We start from the raw sequence: 15,927 nt of genomic DNA on the forward strand, positions 1-15,927 counted from the left end.
GCAAAGCGGCTGCCAAATAGTGAGCCTTAGAGGGCTATGGGGCTGCCAAATAGTGAACCTTGGGGGGCCAAGAGGCTGCCAAATACTGAGCCTTAGATGGCGATGGGGCTGCCAAATAGTGAGCCTTGGGGGGCGATGGGGCTGCCAAATAGTGAGCATTGGGGGGCTATGGGGCTACCAAATAGTGAGCCTTGGGTGGTGATGGGGCTGCCAAATAGTGAGCCTAGGTCACGCGATGGGGCTGCCAAATAGTGAGCCTTGGGTGGCTATGGGGCTGCCAAATATTGACCCTGTTGGGGACATGGGGCTGTCAAATAGTGAGCCTTCAGGAGCGAAGCGGCTGCCAAATAGTTAGTTTTGGGGGGCTATGGGGCTGCCAAATAGTGAGCCTTTGCGGGGCGATGGAGCTGCCAAATAGTGAGCCTTCGGAAGCTATGGAGCTGCCAAATAGTGAGCCTTGGGGGGCTATGGGGCTCCCAAATAGTGAGGCTCTGGGGGCTATGGGGCTGCCAAATACTGAGACTTGGGTGGCTATGGGGCTGCCAAATAGTGAACCTTTGGGGGCCAAGAGGCTGCCAAATACTGAGCCTTAGATGGCGATGGGGCTGCCAAATAGTGAGCCTTGGTGGGCGATGGGGATGCCAAATAGTGAGCCTTTGCGGGGCGATGGTGCTGCCAAATAGTGTGCCTTGGGGGGCTATTGGACTGCCAAATAGTGAGCCTTGGGGGGCTATGGGGCTGCCAAATAGTGAGCCTTAAGTGGCGATGGGGCTGCCAAATAGTGAGCCTTGGGGGGCTATGGGGCTGCTAAATAGTGCGCCTTGGGGGGCTATGGGGCTGCCAAATAGTGAAGCTTGGGGGACGAAGCGGCTTCCAAATAGTAAGCCTTGGGTTCTATAGGGCTGCCAAATAGTGAGCCTTACGGTCTATGGGGCTGCCAAAGAGTGTGTCTTTGGGGGCTATGGGGCTGCCAAATGGTGAGCCTTAGGGGGCGATTGGGCTGCCAAAAAGTGAACCTTGGGGGGGGGAAGCGGCTGCCAAATAGTGAGCCTTGGGGTCTATAGGGCTGCCAAATAGTGAGCCTTGGTAGGCTATGTGGCTGCCAAAGAGTGTGCCTTTGGGGGCTATGGGGCTGCCAAATAGTGAGCCTTGGGGGGCTATGCGGCTGCCAAATAGTGAGCCGTGGGGGGCTATGGGGCTGCCAAATACTGAGCCTTTGCGGGGCGATGGGGCTGCCAAATAGTCAGCCTTAGGGGGCAATGGAGCTGCCAAATAGTGAGCCTTGGGGGGCTATGGAGCTGCCAAATAGTGAGCCTTGGGGGCTATGGGGCTGCCAAATAGTGAGCCTGGGGGGGCGATGGGGCTGCCAAATAATGAGCCTTGGGGGGCTATGGGGCTGCCAAATACTGAGCCTTTCGGTGTGGTGGGGCTGCCAAATAGTGTGCCTTTCGGGGTGATGGGGCTGCCAAATAGTGAGCCTTGGGGGCTATGGGGCTGCCAAATAGTGAGCCTTGGGGGGCGATGGGGCTGCCAAATAGTGAGCCTTGGGAAGCTATGGGGCTGCCAAATAGTGAGCCTTGTGGGGCGATGGGGCTGCCAAATAGTGAGCCTTGGGGGGCGATGGGGCTGCCAAATAATGAGCCTTGGGGGGCTATGGGGCTGCCAAATACTGAGTCTTTCGGTGTGGTGGGGCTGCCAAATAGTGAGCCTTTCGGGGTGATGGGGCTGCCAAATACTGAGCCTTGGGGGGCTATGGGGCTGCTAAATAGTGCGCCTTGGGGGGCTATGGAGCTGCAAAATAGTGAAGCTTGGGGGGCGAAGCGGCTGCCAAATAGTGGGCCTTGAAGTCTATGGGGATGCCAAAGAGTGTGCCTTTGGGGGCTATGGGGCTGCCAAATCGTGAGCTTTTGGGGGCGATGGGGCTGCCAAAAAGTGAACCTTGGGAGGGCGAAGCGGCTGCCAAATAGTGAGCCTTGGGGTCTATAGGGCTGCCAAATAGTGAGCATAGGTCACGCGATGGAGCTGCCAAATAGTGAGCCTTGGGTGGCTATGGGGCTGCCAAATATTGACCCTGTTGGGGACATGGGGCTGTCAAATACTGAGCCTTGAGGAGCGAAGCGGCTGCCAAATAGTTAGCCTTGGGAGGCTATGGGGCTGCCAAATAGTGAGCCTTTGAGGGGCGATGGAGCTGCCAAATAGTGAGCCTTGGGGGGCTATGGAGCTGCCAAATAGTGAGCCTTGGGAGGCTATGGGGCTCACAAATAGTGAGGCTCGGGGAGCTATGGGGCTGCCAAATACTGAGACTTGGAAGGCTATGGGGCTGCCAAATAGTGAGTCTTGGGGGGCTATGGGGTTGCCAAATAGTGAACCTGGGGGGGCAAAGCGGCTGCCAAATAGTGAGCTTTGGGAGGCTATGGGGCTTCCAAATAGTGAGCCTTTTAGGGGCGATGGGGCTGCCAAATAGTGAGCCTTCGGGGGCTACAGGGCTGACAAATAGTGAGCCTTGGGGGGCTATGGTGCTGCCAAATAGTGAGCCTTGAGGAGCTATGGGGCTGCAAAATAGTGAGCCTATTAGGGGGAAGTGGCTGCCAAATAGTGAGCCTTGGGGGGCTATGAGGCTGCCAAATAGTGAGCCTTAGATGGCGATGGGGCTGCCAAATAGTGAGCCTTGAGGTGCGATGGGGCTGCCAAATAGTGAGCCTTTTCGGGGCGATGGGGCTGCCAAATAGTGAGCCTTGGGGGGCTATGGGGCTGCCAAATAGTGAGTCTTTCGGGGTGATGGGGCTGCCAAATAGTGATTATTTTGGGGGCGATGGGGCTGCCAAATAGTGAGCCTTGAGGGGCTACGGGGCTGCCAAATAGTGAGCCTTGGGGGGCGAAGCGGCTGCCAAATAGTGAGCCTTGGGGGGCGATGGGGCTGCCAAATACTGAGCCTTGCGGGGCGATGGTGCTGCCAAATAGTGAGCCTTGGGAGGCTATGCGGCTGCCAAATAGTGAGCCTTGTGGGGCTATGGGGCTGCCAAGTAGTGAGCCTTAGATGGCGATGGGGCTGCCAAATAGTGAGCCTTGGGTGGCGAAGCGGCTGCCAAATAGTGAATCTTTGGGGGCGAAGCGCCTGCTAAATGCTGAGCCTTTGCGAGGCGATGGGGCTGCCAAATAGTGAGTCTTGGGGGGCTATGGGCTGCCAAATAGTGAGCCTTGGGGGCCGAAGCGGCTGCCAAATAAAGAACCTTTGGGGGCGAAGCGGCTGCCAAATAGTGAGCCTTGGGGGGCTATGGGGCTGCCAAATAGTGAACCTTATTGGGCGAAGCGGCTGCCAAATACTGAGCCTTGGGGGGCTATAGGGCTGCCAAATAGTGAGCCTTTGGGGGGCGATGGGGCTGCCAAATAGTGAGCCTTGGGGGGCTATGCGGCTGACAAATAGTGAGCTTTGGGGGGCTATGGGGCTGCCAAATAGTGAGCCTTTGTTTGGAGATGGGGCTGCCAAATAGTGAGCCTTGGCTTGCGGTGGGGCTGCCAAATAGTGAGCCTTGGGGGGCTATGAGGCTGCCAAATAGTGAGCCTTGGGCGGCAAAGCGGCTGCCAAATAGTGAGCCTTCGGGGGCTATAGGGCTGCCAAATAGTGAGCCTTTGGGGGGCTATAGGGCTGCCAAATAGTGAGCTTCGGGGGGCTATGGGGCTGCCAAATAGTGAGCCTTTGGTTGGTGATGGGGCTGCCAAATAGTGAGCCTTGTCTTGCGATGGGGCTGCCAAATAGTGAGCCTTGGGGGGGATAGGGCTGCCAAATAGTGAGCCTTGGAGGGCTATGGGGCTGCCAAATACTGAGCCTTGGGGGGCTATGGGCTTGCGAAATAGTGAGCCTGTGGGGGCCATGGGGCTGCCAAATAGTGAGCCTTGGGTGACGAAGCGGCTTCCAAATAGTGAGCCTTGGGGGGCTATAAGGCTGCCAAATAGTGAGTCTTGAGGGGCTATGGGGCTGCCAAATGGTGAACCTTGGGGGGCGAAACTGCTGCCAAATAGTGAGCCTGGGGCGGCTATGGTGCTGCCAAATAGTGTGCCTTGGGTGGCTATAAGGCTGCCAAATAGTGAGCCTTGTGGGGCTATGGGGCTGCCAAATAGTGTGCCTTTGGGGGCAATAGGGCTGCCAAATAGTGAGCCTGGGGGGGCTATGGGGCTGCCAAATAGTGAGCCTAGGTGGCGCGATGGGGCTGCCAAATACTGAGCCTTTCGAGGTGATGGGGCTGCCAAATAGTGAGCCTCGGTGGCGCGATGGGGCTGCCAAATAGTGAGCCTTTGGTGGCGAAGCGGCTGCCAAATACTGAGCCTTGTGGGGCGATGAGGCTACCAAATAGTGACCCTATGCTGGGCGATGGTGCTGCCAAATAGTGTGCCTTGGAGGGCTATGGGGCTGCCAAATAGTGAGCCTTGGGGGGCTATGGGGCTGCCAAATAGTGAGCCTTGGGGGGCTATAAGGCTGCCAAATAGTGAGTCTTGGGCCTATAGGGCTGCCAAATACTGAGACTTTCCGGGGCGATGGGGCTGCCAAATATTGAACCTTGCGGGGCGATGGGGATGCCAAATAGTGAGCCTTGGGGGGCAATGGGGCTGCCAAATACCGAGCCTTGGGAGCTATGGGGCTGCCAAATAGTGAGCCTTTGCGGGGCGATGGGGCAGCCAAAGAGTGAGCCGTGGGGGGCTATGGGGCTGCCAAATACTGAGCCTTGGGGGCAAAGCGGCTGCCAAATAGTGAGCCGTGGGGGGCTATGGGGCTGCCAAATAGTGAGCCTTTGCGGGGCGATGGGGCTGCCAAATAGTCAGCCTTAGGGGGCAATGGAGCTGCCAAATAGTGAGCCTTGGGGGGCTATGGAGCTGCCAAATACTCAGCCTTGGGGGCTATGGGGCTGCCAAATAGTGAGTCTTTGTGGGGCTATGGGGCTGCCAAATAATGAGCCTTGGGGGGCTATGGGGCTGCCAAATACTGAGCCTTTCAGTGTGGTGGGGCCTGCCAAATAGTGAGCCTTTCGGGGTGATGGGGCTGCCAAATAGTGAGCCTTGGGGGCTATGGGGCTGCCAAATAGTGAGCCTTGGGGGGCGATGGGGCTGCCAAATAGTGAGCCTTGGGAAGCTATGGGGCTGCCAAATAGTGAGCCTTGTGGGGCGATGGGGCTGCCAAATAGTGAGCCTTGGGGGGCGATGGGGCTGCCAAATAATGAGCCTTGGGGGGCTATGGGGCTGCCAAATACTGAGCCTTTCGGTGTGGTGGGGCTGCCAAATAGTGAGCCTTTCGGGGTGATGGGGCTGCCAAATACTGAGCCTTGGGGGGCTATGGGGCTGCTAAATAGTGCGCCTTGGGGGGCTATGGAGCTGCAAAATAGTGAAGCTTGGGGGGCGAAGCGGCTGCCAAATAGTGGGCCTTGAAGTCTATGGGAATGCCAAAGAGTGTGCCTTTGGGGGCTATGGGGCTGCCAAATCGTGAGCTTTTGGGGGCGATGGGGCTGCCAAAAAGTGAACCTTGGGAGGGTGAAGCGGCTGCCAAATAGTGAGCCTTGGGGTCTATAGGGCTGCCAAATAGTGAGCATAGGTCACGCGATGGAGCTGCCAAATAGTGAGCCTTGGGTGGCTATGGGGCTGCCAAATATTGACCCTGTTGGGGACATGGGGCTGTCAAATACTGAGCCTTGAGGAGCGAAGCGGCTGCCAAATAGTTAGCCTTGGGAGGCTATGGGGCTGCCAAATAGTGAGCCTTTGAGGGGCGATGGAGCTGCCAAATAGTGAGCCTTGGGGGGCTATGGAGCTGCCAAATAGTGAGCCTTGGGAGGCTATGGGGCTCACAAATAGTGAGGCTCGGGGAGCTATGGGGCTGCCAAATACTGAGACTTGGGGGGCTATGGGGCTGCCAAATAGTGAGCCTTGGGGGGCTATGGGGCTTCCAAATAGTGAGCCTTTTAGGGGCGATGGGGCTGCCAAATAGTGAGCCTTCGGGGGCTACAGGGCTGACAAATAGTGAGCCTTGGGGGGCTATGGTGCTGCCAAATAGTGAGCCTTGAGGGGCTATGGGGATGCCAAATAGTGAGCCTATTAGGGGGAAGTGGCTGCCAAATAGTGAGCCTTGGGGGGCTATGAGGCTGCCAAATAGTGAGCCTTAGATGGCGATGGGGCTGCCAAATAGTGAGCCTTGAGGGGCGATGGGGCTGCCAAATAGTGAGCCTTTTCGGGGCGATGGGGCTGCCAAATAGTGAGCCTTGGGGGGCTATGGGGCTGCCAAATAGTGAGTCTTTCGGGGTGATGGGGCTGCCAAATAGTGATTCTTTTGGGGGCGATGGGGCTGCCAAATAGTGAGCCTTGAGGGGCTACGAGGCTGCCAAATAGTGAGCCTTGGGGGGCGAAGCGGCTGCCAAATAGTGAGCCTTGGGGGGCGATGGGGCTGCCAAATACTGAGCCTTGCGGGGCGATGGTGCTGCCAAATAGTGAGCCTTGGGAGGCTATGCGGCTGCCAAATAGTGAGCCTTGTGGGGCTATGGGGCTGCCAAGTAGTGAGCCTTAGATGGCGATGGGGCTGCCAAATAGTGAGCCTTGGGGGGCAAAGCGGCTGCCAAATAGTGAACCTTGGGGGGCGAAGCGCCTGCTAAATACTGAGCCTTTGCGGAGCGATGGGGCTGCCAAATAGTGAGTCTTGGGGGGCTATGGGCTGCCAAATAGTGAGCCTTGGGGGCCGAAGCGGCTGCCAAATAAAGAACCTTTGGGGGCGAAGCGGCTGCCAAATAGTGAGCCTTGGGGGGCTATGGGGCTGCCAAATAGTGAACCTTATTGGGCGAAGCGGCTGCCAAATACTGAGCCTTGGGGGGCTATAGGGCTGCCAAATAGTGAGCCTTTGGGGGGCGATGGGGCTGCCAAATAGTGAGCCTTGGGGGGCTATGCGGCTGACAAATAGTGAGCTTTGGGGGGCTATGGGGCTGCCAAATAGTGAGCCTTTGTTTGGCGATGGGGCTGCCAAATAGTGAGCCTTGGCTTGCGGTGGGGCTGCCAAATAGTGAGCCTTGGGGGGCTATGAGGCTGCCAAATAGTGAGCCTTGGGCGGCAAAGCGGCTGCCAAATAGTGAGCCTTCGGGGGCTATAGGGCTGCCAAATAGTGAGCCTTTGGGGGGCTATAGGGCTGCCAAATAGTGAGCTTCGGGGGGCTATGGGGCTGCCAAATAGTGAGCCTTTGGTTGGTGATGGGGCTGCCAAATAGTGAGCCTTGTCTTGCGATGGGGCTGCCAAATAGTGAGCCTTGGGGGGGATGGGGCTGCCAAATAGTGAGCCTTGGAGGGCTATGGGGCTGCCAAATACTGAGCCTTGGGGGCCTATGGGGCTGCTAAATAGTGCGCCTTGGGGGGCTATGGGCTGCTAAATAGTGAAGCATGGGGGGCGAAGCGGCTGCCAAATACTGAGCCTTTGCAAGGCAATGGGGCTGCCAAATAGTGAGCCTTGGGGGGCGATGGGGCTGCCAAATAGTGAGCCTTTGGGGGTGAAGCGGCTGCCAAATAGTGAGCCTCTGGGGGGCTATGGGGCTGCCAAATAGTGATCCTTTAAGGGGCGATGGGGCTGCCAAACAGAAGGCCTTGGGGGGGCTACGAAGCTGCCAAATAGTGAGCCTTGGAGGGCTATAAGGCTGCCAAATAGTGATCCTTGGGGGGCTATAGGTCTGCCAAATACTGAGCCTTTCCAAGGCGATGGGGCTGCCAAATATTGAACCTTGCGAGGCGATGGGGCTGCCAAATAGTGAGCCTTGGGGGGCTATGGGGCTGCCAAATACCGAGCCTTGGGAGCTATGGGGCTGACAAATAGTGATCCTTTGCGGGGCGATGGGGCTGCCAAATAGTGAGCCTGGAGGGGCTATGAGGCTGTTAAATAGTGAGCCTTGGAGGGCTATGGGGCTGCCAAATAGTGAGCCTTGCGGGGCGATGGTGCTGCCAAATAGTGAGCCTTGGGAGGCTATGCGGCTGCCAAATAGTGAGCCTTGGGTGGCTATGGGGCTGCCAAATACTGACCCTGTTGGGGACATGGGGCTGTCAAATAGTGAGCCTTCAGGAGCGAAGCGGCTGCCAAATAGTTAGTTTTGGGGGGCTATGGGGCTGCCAAATAGTGAGCCTTTGCGGGGCGATGGAGCTGCCAAATAGTGAGCCTTCGGAAGCTATGGAGCTGCCAAATAGTGAGCCTTGGGGGGCTATGGGGCTCCCAAATAGTGAGGCTCTGGGGGCTATGGGGCTGCCAAATACTGAGACTTGGGTGGCTATGGGGCTGCCAAATAGTGAACCTTTGGGGGCCAAGAGGCTGCCAAATACTGAGCCTTAGATGGCGATGGGGCTGCCAAATAGTGAGCCCTGGTGGGCGATGGGGATGCCAAATAGTGAGCCTTTGCGGGGCGATGGTGCTGCCAAATAGTGTGCCTTAAGTGGTGATGGGGCTGCCAAATAGTGAGCCTTGGGGGGCTATGGGGCTGCTAAATAGTGCGCCTTGGGGGGCTATGGGGCTGCCAAATAGTGAAGCTTGGGGGACGAAGCGGCTTCCAAATAGTGAGCCTTGGGTTCTATAGGGCTGCCAAATAGTGAGCCTTGCGGTCTATGGGGCTGCCAAAGAGTGTGTCTTTGGGGGCTATGGGGCTGCCAAATGGTGAGTCTTAGGGGGCGATTGGGCTGCCAAAAAGTGAACCTTGGGGGGGGGAAGCGGCTGCCAAATAGTGAGCCTTGGGGTCTATAGGGCTGCCAAATAGTGAGCCTTGGTAGGCTATGTGGCTGCCAAAGAGTGTGCCTTTGGGGGCTATGGGGCTGCCAAATAGTGAGCCTTGGGGGGCTATGCGGCTGCCAAATAGTGAGCCGTGGGGGGCTATGGGGCTGCCAAATAGTGAGCCTTTGCGGGGCGATGGGGCTGCCAAATAGTGAGCCTTGGGGGCTATGGGGCTGCCAAATAGTGAGCCTTGGGGGGCGATGGGGCTGCCAAATAGTGAGCCTTGGGAAGCTATGGGGCTGCCAAATAGTGAGCCTTGTGGGGCGATGGGGCTGCCAAATAGTGAGCCTTGGGGGGCGATGGGGCTGCCAAATAATGAGCCTTGGGGGGCTATGGGGCTGCCAAATACTGAGCCTTTCGGTGTGGTGGGGCTGCCAAATAGTGAGCCTTTCGGGGTGATGGGGCTGCCAAATACTGAGCCTTGGGGGGCTATGGGGCTGCTAAATAGTGCGCCTTGGGGGGCTATGGAGCTGCAAAATAGTGAAGCTTGGGGGGCGAAGCGGCTGCCAAATAGTGGGCCTTGAAGTCTATGGGGATGCCAAAGAGTGTGCCTTTGGGGGCTATGGGGCTGCCAAATCGTGAGCTTTTGGGGGCGATGGGGCTGCCAAAAAGTGAACCTTGGGAGGGCGAAGCGGCTGCCAAATAGTGAGCCTTGGGGTCTATAGGGCTGCCAAATAGTGAGCATAGGTCACGCGATGGAGCTGCCAAATAGTGAGCCTTGGGTGGCTATGGGGCTGCCAAATATTGACCCTGTTGGGGACATGGGGCTGTCAAATACTGAGCCTTGAGGAGCGAAGCGGCTGCCAAATAGTTAGCCTTGGGAGGCTATGGGGCTGCCAAATAGTGAGCCTTTGAGGGGCGATGGAGCTGCCAAATAGTGAGCCTTGGGGGGCTATGGAGCTGCCAAATAGTGAGCCTTGGGAGGCTATGGGGCTCACAAATAGTGAGGCTCGGGGAGCTATGGGGCTGCCAAATACTGAGACTTGGAAGGCTATGGGGCTGCCAAATAGTGAGCCTTGGGGGGCTATGGGGTTGCCAAATAGTGAACCTGGGGGGGGCAAAGCAGCTGCCAAATCGTGAGCTTTGGGAGGCGATGGGGCTTCCAAATAGTGAGCCTTTTAGGGGCGATGGGGCTGCCAAATAGTGAGCCTTCGGGGGCTACAGGGCTGACAAATAGTGAGCCTTGGGGGGCTATGGTGCTGCCAAATAGTGAGCCTTGAGGAGCTATGGGGCTGCCAAATAGTGAGCCTATTAGGGGGAAGTGGCTGCCAAATAGTGAGCCTTGGGGGGCTATGAGGCTGCCAAATAGTGAGCCTTAGATGGCGATGGGGCTGCCAAATAGTGAGCCTTGAGGGGCGATGGGGCTGCCAAATAGTGAGCCTTTTCGGGGCGATGGGGCTGCCAAATAGTGAGCCTTGGGGGGCTATGGGGCTGCCAAATAGTGAGTCTTTCGGGGTGATGGGGCTGCCAAATAGTGATTCTTTTGGGGGCGATGGGGCTGCCAAATAGTGAGCCTTGAGGGGCTACGGGGCTGCCAAATAGTGAGCCTTGGGGGGCGAAGCGGCTGCCAAATAGTGAGCCTTGGGGGGCGATGGGGCTGCCAAATACTGAGCCTTGCGGGGCGATGGTGCTGCCAAATAGTGAGCCTTGGGAGGCTATGCGGCTGCCAAATAGTGAGCCTTGTGGGGCTATGGGGCTGCCAAGTAGTGAGCCTTAGATGGCGATGGGGCTGCCAAATAGTGAGCCTTGGGTGGCGAAGCGGCTGCCAAATAGTGAATCTTTGGGGGCGAAGCGCCTGCTAAATGCTGAGCCTTTGCGGGGCGATGGGGCTGCCAAATAGTGAGTCTTGGGGGGCTATGGGCTGCCAAATAGTGAGCCTCGGGGGCCGAAGCGGCTGCCAAATAAAGAACGTTTGGGGGCGAAGCGGCTGCCAAATAGTGAGCCTTGGGGGGCTATGGGGCTGCCAAATAGTGAGCCTTGGGCGGCAAAGCGGCTGCCAAACAGTGAGCCTTCGGGGGCTATAGGGCTGCCAAATAGTGAGCCTTTGGGGGGCTATAGGGCTGCCAAATAGTGAGCTTCGGGGGGCTATGGGGCTGCCAAATAGTGAGCCTTTGGTTGGTGATGGGGCTGCCAAATAGTGAGCCTTGTCTTGCGATGGGGCTGCCAAATAGTGAGCCTTGGGGGGGATGGGGCTGCCAAATAGTGAGCCTTGGAGGGCTATGGGGCTGCCAAATACTGAGCCTTGGGGGGCTATGGGGCTGCCAAATAGTGAGCCATTGCAAGGCAATGGGGCTGCCAAATAGTGAACCTTGGGGGGCAAAGCGGCTGCCAAATAGTGAGCCTTAGAGGGCTATGGGGCTGCCAAATAGTGAACCTTGGGGGGCCAAGAGGCTGCCAAATACTGAGCCTTAGATGGCGATGGGGCTGCCAAATAGTGAGCCTTGGGGGGCGATGGGGCTGCCAAATAGTGAGCATTGGGGGGCTATGGGGCTACCAAATAGTGAGCCTTGGGTGGTGATGGGTCTGCCAAATAGTGAGCCTAGGTCACGCGATGGGGCTGCCAAATAGTGAGCCTTGGGTGGCTATGGGGCTGCCAAATATTGACCCTGTTGGGGACATGGGGCTGTCAAATAGTGAGCCTTCAGGAGCGAAGCGGCTGCCAAATAGCTAGTTTTGGGGGGCTATGGGGCTGCCAAATAGTGAGCCTTTGCGGGGCGATGGAGCTGCCAAATAGTGAGCCTTCGGAAGCTATGGAGCTGCCAAATAGTGAGCCTTGGGGGGCTATGGGGCTCCCAAATAGTGAGGCTCTGGGGGCTATGGGGCTGCCAAATACTGAGACTTGGGTGGCTATGGGGCTGCCAAATAGTGAACCTTTGGGGGCCAAGAGGCTGCCAAATACTGAGCCATAGATGGCGATGGGGCTGCCAAATAGTGAGCCTTGGTGGGCGATGGGGATGCCAAATAGTGAGCCTTTGCGGGGCGATGGTGCTGCCAAATAGTGTGCCTTGGGGGGCTATTGGACTGCCAAATAGTGAGCCTTGGGGGGCTATGGGGCTGCCAAATAGTGAGCCTTAGGGGGCGATTGGGCTGCCAAAAAGTGAACCTTGGGGGGGGGAAGCGGCTGCCAAATAGTGAGCCTTGGGGTCTATAGGGCTGCCAAATAGGTAGCCTTGGTAGGCTATGTGGCTGCCAAAGAGTGTGCCTTTGGGGGCTATAGGGCTGCCAAATAGTGAGCCTTGGGGGGCTATGGGGCTGCCAAATACTGAGCCTTGGGGGGCTATGGGGCTGCTAAATAGTGCGCCTTGGGGGGCTATGGGGCTGCCAAATAGCGAACCTTAGGTGGGCGAAGCGGCTGCCAAATAGTGAGCCTTGCGGTCTATAGGGCTGCCAAATAGTGAGCCTAGGGGTCTATGGGGCTGCCAAGAGTGTGCCTTTGGAGGCTACGGGGCTGCCAAATAGTGAGCCTTGGGGGGCGATGGGGCTGCCAAAAAGTTAGCCTTTCGGGGTGATGGGGCTGCCAAATAGTGAGCCTTGAGGGGCTATGGGGCTGCCAAATAGTGAGCCTGTGGGGGCCATGGGGCTGCTAAATAGTGAGCCTATTGGGGCGTAGCGGCTGCCAAATAGTGAGCCTTGGGGGGCTATGAGGCTGCCAAATACTGAGCCTTAGATGGCGATGGGGCTGCCAAATAGTAAGCCTTGGGGGCGATGGGGCTGCCAAATAGTGAGCCTTGGGAGGCTATGGGGCTGCCAAATAGTGAGCCTTTCGGGGTGATGGGTCTGCCAAATAGTAAGCCTTGGGTGGCGAAGGGGCTGCCAAATAGTGAGCTTAAGTCACGCGATGGGGCTGCCAAATAGTGAGTCTTGGATGGCTATGGGGCTGCCAAATAGTGACCCTGTTGGGGACATGGGACTGCCAAATAGTGAGCCTTGGGAAGCTATGGGGCTGCCAATAGTGAGCCTTGGGGGGCTATGGGGCTCCCAAATAGTGAGGCTCGGGGGGCTATGGGGCTGCAAATACTGAGACTTGGGGGGCGAAGCGGCTGCCAAATAGTGAGCCTTGGGGGGCTATGGGGCTGCCAAATAGTGAGCCTTTTGGGTGCGATGGGGCTGCCAAATGGTGAGCCTTTGCGGGGCTACAGGGCTGACAAATAGTGAGCCTTGGGGGGCTATGGTGCTGCCAAATAGTGAGCCTTTGGGGGCTATGGGGCTGCCAAATAGTGATACTTTGAGGGGCGATGGGGCTGCCAAATAGTGAGACTTGGGGGGCTATGGGGCTGTCAAATAGTGAGCCTGTGGGGGCCATGGGGCTGCTAAATAGTGAGCCTATTGGGGAGAAGTGGCTGCCAAATAGTGAGTCTTGGGGGGCTATGAGGCTGCTAAATAGTGAGCCTTAGATGGCGATGGGGCTGCCAAATAGTGAGCCTTGGGGGGCTATGGGGCTGCCAAATAGTGAGTCTTTCGGGGTGATGGGGCTGCCAAATAGTGATTCTTTTGGAGGCGATGGGGCTGCCAAATAGTGAGCCTAGGTGGCGCGATGGGGCTGCCAAATAGTGAGCCTTGGGGGGCTATGGGGCTGCCAAATAGTGAGCCTGTTGGGGCGATGGGGCTGCCAAATACTGAGCCTTGGGGGGCGAAGCGGCTGCCCTATAGTGAGCCTTGGGGGCTACGGGGCTGCCAAATAGTGAGCCTTTGGGGGAGCGATGGTGCTGCCAAATAGTGAGACTTGGGAAGCTATGGGGCTGCCAAATAGTGAGCCTTGGGGGGCTATGGGGCTGCCAAGTAGTGAGCCTTGGGGGGCTATGGGGCTGCCAAATAGTGAGCCTTGGGGGGCTATGGGGCTGCCAAATAGTGAGACTTGGGGGGCTATGGGGCTGCCAAATAGTGAGCCTGTGGGGGCCATGGGGCTGCTAAATAGTGAGCCTATTGGGGAGAAGTTGCTGCCAAATAGTGAGTCTTGGGGGGCTATGAGGCTGCTAAATAGTGAGCCTTAGATGGCGATGGGGCTGCCAAATAGTGAGCCTTGGGGGGCTATGGGGCTGCCAAATAGTGAGTCTTTCGGGGTGATGGGGCTGCCAAATAGTCATTCTTTTGGAGGCGATGGGGCTGCCAAATAGTGTGCCTTGGGGGGCTATGGGGCTGCCAAATAGTGACCCTATTGGGGCGATGGGGCTGCCAAATACTGAGCCTTGGGGGGCGAAGCGGCTGCCAGATAGTGAGCCTTTTGGGGGCTATGGGGCTGCCAAATAGTGAGCCTTTGTGGGGCGATGGTGCTGCCAAATAGTGAGCCTTGGGAAGCTATGGGGCTGCCAAATAGTGAGCCTTGGGGGGCTATGGGGCTGCCAAATAGTGAGCCTTGGGAAGCTATGGGGCTGCCAAATAGTGAGCCTTGGGGGGCTATGTGGCTGCCAAATAGTGAACCCTGGGGGGGCTAAGCGGCTGCCAGATAGTGAGCCTTGGGAGGCTATGGAGCTGCCAAATAGTGAGCCTTTGAGGGGCGATGGGGCTGCCAAATAGTGAGACTTGGGGGGCTATGGGGCTGCCAAATAGTGAGCCTGTGGGGGCCATGGGGCTGCTAAATAGTGAGCCTATTGGGGTGAAGCGGCTGCCAAATAGTGAGCCTTGGGGGGCTATGAGGCTGCCAAATAGTGAGCCTTCGATGGCGATGGGGCTGCCAAATAGTGAGCCTTGGGGGGCTATGGGGCTGCCAAATAGTGAGCCTTTTCGGGGCGATGGGGCTGCCAAATAGTGAGCCTTGGGGGGCTATGGGGCTGCCAAATAGTGAGTCTTTCGGGGTGATGGGGCTGCCAAATAGTGAGCCTTGCGGGGCGATGGTTCTGCCAAATAGTGAGCCTTGGGAAGCTATGGGGCTGCCAAATAGTGAGCCTTGGGGGGCTATGGGGCTGCCAAGTAGTGAGCCTTAGATGGCGATGGGGCTGCCAAATAGTGAGCCTTGGGTGGCGAAGCGGCTGCCAAATAGTGAACCTGGGGGGGCGAAGCGCCTGCCAAATACTGAGCCTTCGCGGGGCGATGGGGCTGCCAAATAGTGAGTCTTGGGGGGCTATGGGCTGCCAAATAGTGAGCCTTGGTAGGCTATGGGGCTGCCAAATAGTGAGCCTTTGGGGGGCGATGGGGTTGCCAAATAGTGAGCCTTGGGAGGCGAAGTGGCTGCCAAATTGTGAGCCTAGGGGGGCTATGGGGCTGCCAAATAGTGAACCTTGGGGGGCTATGGGGCTGCCAAATAGTGAGCCTTGTCTTGCGATGGGGCTGCCAAATAGTGAGCCTTGGGGGGCTATGGGGCTGCCAAATACTGAACCTTGTGGTCTATGGGGCTGCCTAATTGTGAGCCTGTGGGGGCCATGGGGCTGCTAAATAGTGAGCCTATTGGGGCGAAGCGGCTGCCAAATAGTGAGCCGTGGGGGGCTATGAGGCTGCCAAATAGTGAGCCTTCGATGGCGATGGGGCTGCCAAATACTGAGCCTTGGGGGGCGATGGGACTGCCAAGTAGTGAGCCTTTGGGGGTGATGGGGCTGCCAAATAGTGAACCTTGGGAGGCGATGGGGCTGCCAAATAGTGAGCCATGGGGGGGCGATGGGGCTGCCAAATAGTGAGCCTTTCGGGGTGATGGGGCTGCCAAATAGTGAGCCTTGATGGGCTATGGGGCTGCCAAATAGTGAGCCTGTGGGGGCCATGGGGCTGCTAAATAGCGAGCCTATGGGGGCGAAGCGGCTACCAAATAGTGAGCCTTGGGGGGCTATGAGGCTGCCAAATACTGAGCCTTTGATGGCGATGGGGCTGCCAAATAGTGAGCCTTGGGGGGCTATGGGGCTGCCAAATAGTGAGTCTTTCGGGGTGATGGGGCTGCCAAATAGTGATTCTTTTGGAGGCGATGGGGCTGCCAAATAGTAAGCCTTTCGGGGTGATGGGTCTGCCAAATAGTGAGCCTTGGGTGGCGATGGGGCTGCCAAATAGTGAGCCTAAGTCACGCGATGGGGCTGCCAAATACTGAGTCTTGGATGGCTATGGGGCTGCCAAATAGTGACCCTGTTGGGGACATGGGGCTGCCAAATAGTGAGCCTTGGGGAGCGAAGCGGCTGCCAAATAGTTAGCCTTGGGGGGCTATGAGGCTGCCAAATACTGAGCCTTTGATGGCGATGGGGCTGC

The sequence above is a fragment of the Streptopelia decaocto genome, assembly GCF_964273445.1.
Source record: "Streptopelia decaocto genome assembly, chromosome: 2".
Classification (NCBI taxonomy): domain Eukaryota; kingdom Metazoa; phylum Chordata; class Aves; order Columbiformes; family Columbidae; genus Streptopelia; species Streptopelia decaocto.